The following is an 8,490-nucleotide window of genomic DNA, read 5'->3' as shown; positions in this document are numbered from 1 at the left end:
CTATGTGACAGGCTCAGTATCTCCTTTTTACAGATGTGGGAACTGAGGCCTAGAAAACTTAAGTACCCTCCCAAGATCATAGAGCTACTAAGGAAGCATTTGCACCCTGGACTATCTGGCAACAACTTTCATGCACTTGTCCCAAGCAACCTTCCACTGAGCCTTGGGAAAGGGACTTCTAAGTGACACCAGCCTCCCAGTAGAAAACCTAGAGCATGTCCAGTTATACCCTGAGCCTGTGGAGCCCACTTAGTATGAACGTACCACCAAACTTGTATTTCCTGCAGTCTTGTGTTACTGCTGTCCTTTTTTGGCTGAGGAAAATGACCCGGGTCTAATTCACACCTCCTTTGCCCTTGGACCTCACCTCCACCCCAGCACCTGGTATAATCACCCATAGGAAGGGGAAGCATGTGAGACGGGCTGATAAAACAGACACAGGCTTTCAGCATTGGTATAAGGTGGGTTCTGTTGCAAATAGAATTGTGAAGGCCTGGCCCCAGCTGGGGCACATGAAGACAGCCCCTTCTTCCTCAAGCAACTCTCACACTGCTAGGCCAGTTTGGGGTGAGATACCACAGCAGCTTGGAAGGTGTCCCCTGTTTTCCCACACTGTATTTCTACACAACAGCTTACTCTGCCAGCTTTACCCAAACTGACTGAGAAAACTGACACAGAGGCGGAAAGCAAAACCAAGTCAAGCATAGGAACTGCAGGAGAGTCAATAAAACACAGATCTGATTTTGTTGGTGCTATGGGAAACTCTTGTTTCAAAAACAAAACAAGTAAGACATCCAGAGTAAACGTAGTAAAGCCCTGCTAACACCCGTTTCTAAATATCTTGGATGATTCCAGGTGACAGGACCTGGCACTGGGCCACCTCTCAGGGCGTGGCTGTCCTTATGCTTCTCGGTTTTCAAATCCTTGGACTTTGTTGGTTTACGAACTCAGAAGGCCTGAGGCCTCTCTTATCACACCTCTGCATCAGAATCCTGAATAGCAAACATCTTCTGAACTGAGTACAAGGAAGTTGAGATTACTCTGGGGTCAGAGGCTGAAAAACAGGGTTGAAAAACTGGCGGCAGGAGGCCCTCCTGAAAGAGACAGGCTTGCCGGGACCCAGGTGGAGCTTTCGTTTCAGGACAGTAGAGACACTGTGTCTGGATTGGAGGCCCTGGCAGGTCATGGAGGGAGGCCATTGGTAGGGCTGAGGCCCCTAGTCCGCAGCAGAGCAAGGAAGCGGAGTAAAGCCTGCTCTGCCCGCTCGCTGGACACACACCCATTCTCTCCTCTGTCCTAGGCACACCCCCAGAGGCTGCTCCTCTGCGTGGAGACATTACTTGCTTTTGCCACAGCATCCTCTACTAGCTTCTGCCATTCCTTCCAGATCCATCTCTGCTCCTGAACCTGCCCTGCCTGAGGGGCAGAAGGACTGGGCCTCACCAGGGCCTGAGGGCTGGGGTGGTCGCTGCACAGGCAGTTCTGGCTCAGAGAGCTAGAACCACGCTCCTGGTGCCAGAGCCCAGTTTCATGCCCAGACAGCAGCCAGGGCTCTGAGCCAAGGCTGCCTCGCGGCCCCATTGCTCCCTGGCCTCCCGCCAGCGCCCATGCCAGGAAGGAACAGCCTGTCACCCGAGGGAAGTGGGCCACTGGGCACCTTGCGCTCTGACTTCTCGGGCAGCCTTGCCCGGTAGGAGCATGATGCCTTTTGCCCAATTTGATGGTCAGTACAGAGGTTCAAGGGAGGGGCAGGCGGGCAGTGAGATAGAAATAGACACCGAATCCTGCAGGATCCCAAGCTTCGAATTTGAAATGTTGTTTTCCAGGCTCAGGCACAAAATCATTTGTCATCACTCGGGTCCTAACAGAGGAAAAAATACAATGGAAAATTAGATCCCGTGTCACAATGTCATGGGTATAAATAAAATGAAAGGCAAGCTTGACGTCAGTAATGAGGATTCTCACATTCCACTTCACTTCCTCATCATCAAATATGCAGCTCAATTTACCCCCTCGGGTGGTGGAAACCGGTTAGTGTAAACAGGTGGGGGCTCTGATGTTGTGGGGACTGTGTTTCTTTCTCCCTCAAAATTCCCCAGGAGCCCTGGGCAAACAGTCCCAAGGGTGGGCCTCACTCTGTTGGGTGTCCCCTGGGTATGCAGCAACATTCTTAGCAGATGTCACAAATCTTTCCACTCATCCCCTCTGCTTCCCCAGTCAATATTCTTGCACTCAAACTTCCCTTCTTGGGGGCAGCCAGCTTGTCCCTTTCCACCAGACTTCCTGAGATTAGTTGAAGGGACATTTCTCTACCTGGAGAAAAGAAAGGAGAACAAAGGAGGGCAGAGCTGAGTGCTCCTTTGCACGGGGACAGGGCCGGTCTAGATGGTGGCTTCAGCCTGGAGAATATGGACTCATATTGATTCATATTTTGAACACACTCTGGAATATGATGCTCTAAAGGAACCCCATGGTAAATAATTTTGTAGCACAAAATTACTCCTCCCTGCCCTACCGCCAAGTTCTATCTTCGCAAATCTAGCTATTATTCCTCTATTAGGTTTTTCCCAGAGTGTAAAGCATCCTTGTACCCCAAAGCCAAAAACAGACATGGCCTGGTACACAATCTAACACACCTTTATCATCAAAAGTCACGTGACTTCAAAGCATGCTGAGGAATGCTGACAAGCAGTGCCACTTACGAGAAAACCAGTAGCCATTCATACAAGACAGGGATTGGTGTCTGCCATTATCTGGTTTTATGTCCTCTCAAGCGGTATTGCTGGGCCTGGAATAGTTGTGGAGTCTCTGCCCAATTCACACCCTGCCAGGCAAACCCTCAGATGTTAACTCATTGTTCTGAAATAACTACATCCAACAAGGATTTGTGGACTCTCCTCTGTGCTGGGGACCGTTCTGGAGCTGGGCACAGTGCTATATGAGTATGACCCAGCTCCGGACATTCCTGCTCTGATCTGTGAAGGGTGGGACCAGCAGCGGCACAGTGTAGGGTCTTTGGTTTCTAGCAGATCCGTTTAAAACACAGTTCTGGAGCTTCCTGGCTGTGCAACTGCCCACCTCAGAGGTCCTCGAGCACTGTGCGGGGTAAGGGATGGAAGATGCTGCACGTGGTGCCTGGGTCCTGATGAGTCCTCAGCAGCGTCCGCAACCTTCTCCCAACTCCCCTGAATCTGCTGCCCGGAAAGAAAATACGAAACAAGAAAGAAAATTACTGTTGCATATATGCACAAGGTAGTATTCATTTCCTCATTCTAGCCTGCACACACATGAGCACATGCACGAGAGACAGAGCGTGCACACACACACATTAACCTGGCTTTTGATAGGTGTGATTATGCCAAGCCACGGATTACAATGATATTTTTAGAACTAGATTTCTACTCTGCTGCCACTCAAGAAGTAGATTGGACTGATAATGGACTGAAATGGCATGTGGTCATTTTCCTCTCCATGTGTCCTCAGCAGGGCAGAATTTGGTAGCACCTAGGCCTCAGGCACTTCTCATTTTGTGTGTCATTATGGCTGCTGAGGACAGCTCTGTGGCCTGAATTCTGGGAGACCTATTTTATAAGATGTGTTTCTGAGACCACAGAAGGTTTTTTCCCTTTACCGTAAGAATCTCGTGAGGAAACGTTCTTCAAACTTTGTGCCAGAACGGGCCCAGGGCCGAACTGTGAAGGGCAAGGAGTTAGTTTCTTCCGTTATCCTTCTGGCTTTCTCTCACCAACTTAAGCATCCAGTGTCCAAATACCATACCTGGCTTCTAGTAACTTCTATGATAGTCTCTGCCCGTTTTGACACTATGCAAGCTCCCCTCTTCTTTCCGTCTCAAAACTTAGCCTTCCTATAAACCTTCCATCCCAGACCTGCTATCTGCTAGATGGATATGGGTTAACCATGAGGTGGATGAAAATTCTGTGCCAGCAGGTAATGGTTTTGGAGTTTTTTTGTTTTACTTTTTGTTATTGTGGATGTTAAAGGAGCCCAGCTGTTTGTTGCACACCCATTTTAGGGCTCTTCTCCTGTCAGGGTAGAGATAAAATAGAGGAGGCAAGAGCCTTGTATTCTCCTTGGAGTTTGGATCTTCCTCTAACATACTGAGTGTTTTGTTCTCCTTTAGACCCAATGTCCAAAACCAGCTTGTACTGGAGTCATGAGAGCTGAGTGCCAAAATTTCAGGAATTTAGCCAGATGGATGTTGAAACACTGCCATCATTAAAAATTAAATTATATAGGCATACAATTAAAGAAATTATATTAAAAATAAAGACAATAGGGTGCCTGGGTGGCTCAGTTGGTTAAGCGACTGCCTTCGGCTCAGGTCATGATCCTGGGATCGAGTCCCGCATCGAGCTCCCTGCTCAGTAGGGAGTCTGCTTCTCCCTCTGACCCTCTTCCCTCTTGTGCTCTCTGTCTCTCATTCTCTCTCAAATAAATAAATAAAAATCTTTATAAAAATAAATAAAAATAAATAAATAAATAAATAAAGACAATAAATACTTAAATCTCATCACTTCCTAATTATTTCATTACGCCTACTCTTATCTATGCACTTGAAGTTATTTATGTCTCCTGGATCTCTGTGTGGGGATACTGTATATGGGGTGTTACCGCTCATTTCCTCCCAACTCCATGTTCCATGATGTCACACTGGTAGCTGGAACTCAGCCATGGTGGTGGTACTGACACCCGAGAATTCAGCAAACACTGTAGATCAGGGCTTCATTTATTGCCTCTTTCCCTGCCAAACCAGTTGTTAAGCACTCATCAGCATACCCCTATTTTGCCCCACACTGGGCTCAGGAGCCAGGCCTGTAGTCATCTAGGAGTGCTAACATCCAACTTCATGGATGTGGGGAGACATCTTCAGAACCTCCCCAAAGCTCTGCCTGTGCCTTCCCAAAGCCATTTTCCCTAGATAGCTTCTGACACTCTCAAGTCATTCTTGCTATGTTCCCACCACCACCACAGAGACACATGTGCCCCCCACCACGGACACTCTCCCTTTTCTGTCTGTCTGTCTGTCTCATAGTCAACATAATCTGCTTGGGTGTGAATTCTGTTAACTCCAACACAATTCTAGGGAATTTGAGAGTCTGCAGCCTGGGGCTTGGGGGTTCTGAAGTATGAGAGGGGAGAAGCAGCAACAAATGGAATATTTTGGATATAAGGTTACTGTGCTGGGATGCCTGGGTGGCTCAGTCAGTTAAGCATCTTCCTTCGGCTCAGGTCATGATCCCAGGGTTCTTGGATCGAGCCCCACATTGGGCTCCCTGCTCAGTGGGGAGCCTGCTTCTCCCTCTGCCTGCCACCCCGCTGCTTGTGCTCTCTCTCTTTCACTCTCTCTCTGGTAAATGAATAAATAAAATCTTTAAAAAAAAATGTTACTGTGCATACAATCGTTTGGTCCCACAGGTTGACTTCCAAACTGGGAGATGAGTGGTTCTCCTCAGTTCTCCACTGTAGACATATTTTTTTTTTTTTTTTGGCAAATGCATACTGGAACTGGAATTTTTACAAGAAAACCTATAGCTTTGACCTCTGATTTTCAAGACACTCAGCTTTTTTTTTTTCCCTCAGAGTGAATGGGGTCAAAAAGTATCACCCTTAAAGGAATACACAGTGTTTTGCACTCTACGGAGCCCCATCACATTGATCATTATATCTAGCTTTTAGAATAACACTGAGATGGGAGCAACACACACATCCCTATTCTCATTATGAACAAAAGAGGCCCAAGACACCTAATTTAGCATTGCCCACCTACTTAGTTTGTGAAATGGCTGGGATTAGGTCCCACAATGCCAGGTGGAATTGAAAATGCCATACCTGGAGCGCAGGGGTGGCTCAGTTGTTAAGCGTCTGCCTTTGGCTCAGGTCATGATCCCAGGGTCCTGGAGTCGAGTCCCGCATTGGGCTCCCTGCTCAGCAGGAAGCCTGCCTCTCCCTCTCCCACTCCCCCTGCTTGTGTCCCCTTTCTCGCTGTCTCTCTCTCTGTCAAATAAATAAATAAAATCTTAAAAAAAAAAAAAAAAAGAAAGAAAATGCCATACCTTACAAAGATCAGAAACAGACATGCAATTATTTTAACCTGAAGTCAACCATGTCAGCCCATGTGCTATTCTCTCTTCCTCCTCCAAGGACTCTCAAGTCTGCTTTCCACCTGATTCTATGGCATTGAGCTATTTAGAGATTCATCTTGGCCATGCAAACCATTTATTTACTAGAAAGTGAGATTAGGGGTTGACCTTCAGTGTCCTTAACAGATGACACCAGAGTACAAAGAAGAAGACCACAAGGCCGTGGCATTGCAAGGCCACACATTCAGTGGGGGAAGCAGGAAGTGGTGAAAACGCCCCACGTCTAAAACAGAGTACAGGTTTCTTAAAGTGTGAATCCACGTACCATCAACATCTAAACAATTTCTTATGAGACTATGGTTTATTAATTCCTGGCTAAAAGACTGAATGACATTAAGCCTTATTAATTTGCTGGCCAATTGGGCAGAGACTGCGAAAGGGGAAAGGAGAGAGGCCAGTTTTTGCAAAACAGCTGCTTACCCAGTCCTTGGGCCAGACCCAAAGAACCGGGGAAAAGAAACTCCTTATTATATCCTTGTAAGTGAGAGGTTTTGTTTTACAAACTGTGACTGGAAAACTTTGTACCAAAATGTTAATGGTGGTGATTCAAGGAAAAATGAAGACTTTTTTTTTAATTCCCACTATCAGCATACAGTTTTTAGCTGATAATCACCTTTTTCCAGTCTTCCTTATACTTTCAAAAACACAATAATAACACCTTAAATTTATAAAGCATGTCAGCCTTTGCAAAGTGTTCTTGTCCGTTACTTCAAATGAGCCATATGAATATCCTGTATCAGAATTCCATCCTTAAACCAAACCTAAACCTCCCCCAAGACAAAAAAAATGTAGAAGGGACTTCATACCAAGGGGAGGGATTGCTATGCTGGCCATCGCTCCAACTCCCTCTCCTGAATTGCTGTGCTCCCTTAGGATCCACATAATTTTACTCCTAATCCTCAATCCTACCACGAAATTGAGTTCAGAAGATACTCTGTTTGGTCTTTCTTTTGGTGTTTATTTACATGCCTGTCCCCTGGCTAAAATCAATGACAAATGGCTACTTTGGAAAGTAAGACAGAAATCATTTTAATGTAACTTTCCCATGAATAAGAGTAACGCTCCCTTTCCACCTGTCCTCTTAATTTGAAATCAAGTAGATTTAGTCTTTAGGTCTGGTTAAAGCAACTTTGGGATTCAAGTCTTTGTACAAATAAGAACTACTGTGAATGGTAAATAATTCTTTAGGGGGCCACCTGTAGACTTGTACCATGGGAAAGGCAATTTACCTCTGTGATTTGAAAAAGTGGCTGATTTTCTTTCACTAGTAAAATCAAATCCACTGAATTATTGGGTAGTAATGAGCTAGCTTCCCAAGAACTTCAATACTCCTGTTTTGCATCACTCTCACCAAGCAAACATGACTTCAATATTAAAATCAAGAATATTTTCATAGGTGATAGATGTATTATCTTGATCTTGATGATCATTACACAATATATATGTATATCAAACCATCACATTGTACATTTTAAGTATATAAAATTATATTTGACAATTATTCCTCAGTAAAATTGGGAGGAAAGAGGGGGAAAAGCATATTATCACTAAACCCAAGCATCAAGATGACTTGATAGAGAAAGGTGTCTGCCTTGGCGAACATAATCATATTTTCCCATATCATTGAGGAAAAGAGAGAGAAAGAGAAAAAGAAAGGGGGGGAGGGGAAAGAGAGAGGAGAAGAGAAGTCAGTATTCACAGGGCACAAAACAGAAAAAATATTACCACTAATAAAAGTGTTCAGTTGTTCCCATGGCTGGAAAATAGAATAAAAAGACCAGAACTGATTCACGTGTCTGTAAATACTTCAATATTTAATAAACATGGCATCTTAAATCGGGGGGGGATACAATATAAATAAATGGTATTGAGATAATTTCCTTTTTTTTTAGGGAGAGAAAAAGAGAAATAGAGAGTGAGCAGAGAGGGAGGGGCAGAGGAAGAAGGAGAAAGAATCTTTTTTTTTTAAACATATAATGTATTATTTGTTTCAGAAGTACAGATCTGTGATTCAACAGTCTTACAAAATTCACAGCACTCACCATAGCACATACCCTCCCCAATGTCTATCACCCAGCCACCCCATCCCTCCCACCCCCCACCACTCCAACAACCCTCAGTTTGTTTCCTGAGATTAAGAATTCCTCATATCAGTGAGGTCATATGATACATGTCTTTCTCTGATTGACTTATTGAAGGAGAAAGAATCTTAAGCAGGCTCCACGACCAGTGTGGACCTTGACATGGGGCTCGATCTCACTACCCGAAGTCATGATCTGAACCAAAATCAAAAGTCAGATGTTTAACCAACTGAGCCACCCAGATGCCC

At 45.1% G+C, this 8,490-nt stretch overlaps 1 long non-coding RNA gene across 1 annotated transcript; it reads right to left on the bottom strand.

The window, feature by feature from the left end:
- Window positions 1-738: 738 nt before the first annotated feature.
- On the bottom strand, window positions 739-7,468 carry LOC123852741 (uncharacterized). The gene is made up of 3 exons (XR_010412889.1): window positions 5,851-7,468; window positions 3,079-3,191; window positions 739-1,861 (listed from the first exon to the last, which is right to left on the bottom strand). It is a non-coding gene; the product is annotated as an uncharacterized LOC123852741 (long non-coding RNA).
- Between the last annotated feature and the right edge of the window lie 1,022 nt (window positions 7,469-8,490).

Source organism: Mirounga angustirostris, unplaced genomic scaffold, assembly GCF_029215605.1.
Source record: "Mirounga angustirostris isolate CCGP_5_RB_7025 unplaced genomic scaffold, mMirAng1.0.hap1 SCAF_7, whole genome shotgun sequence".
In the NCBI taxonomy this organism is placed as follows: Eukaryota; Metazoa; Chordata; class Mammalia; order Carnivora; family Phocidae; genus Mirounga; species Mirounga angustirostris.
Note: the sequence above shows the minus strand (reverse complement) of the source record. Positions and strands in the feature narration are given on the sequence as shown.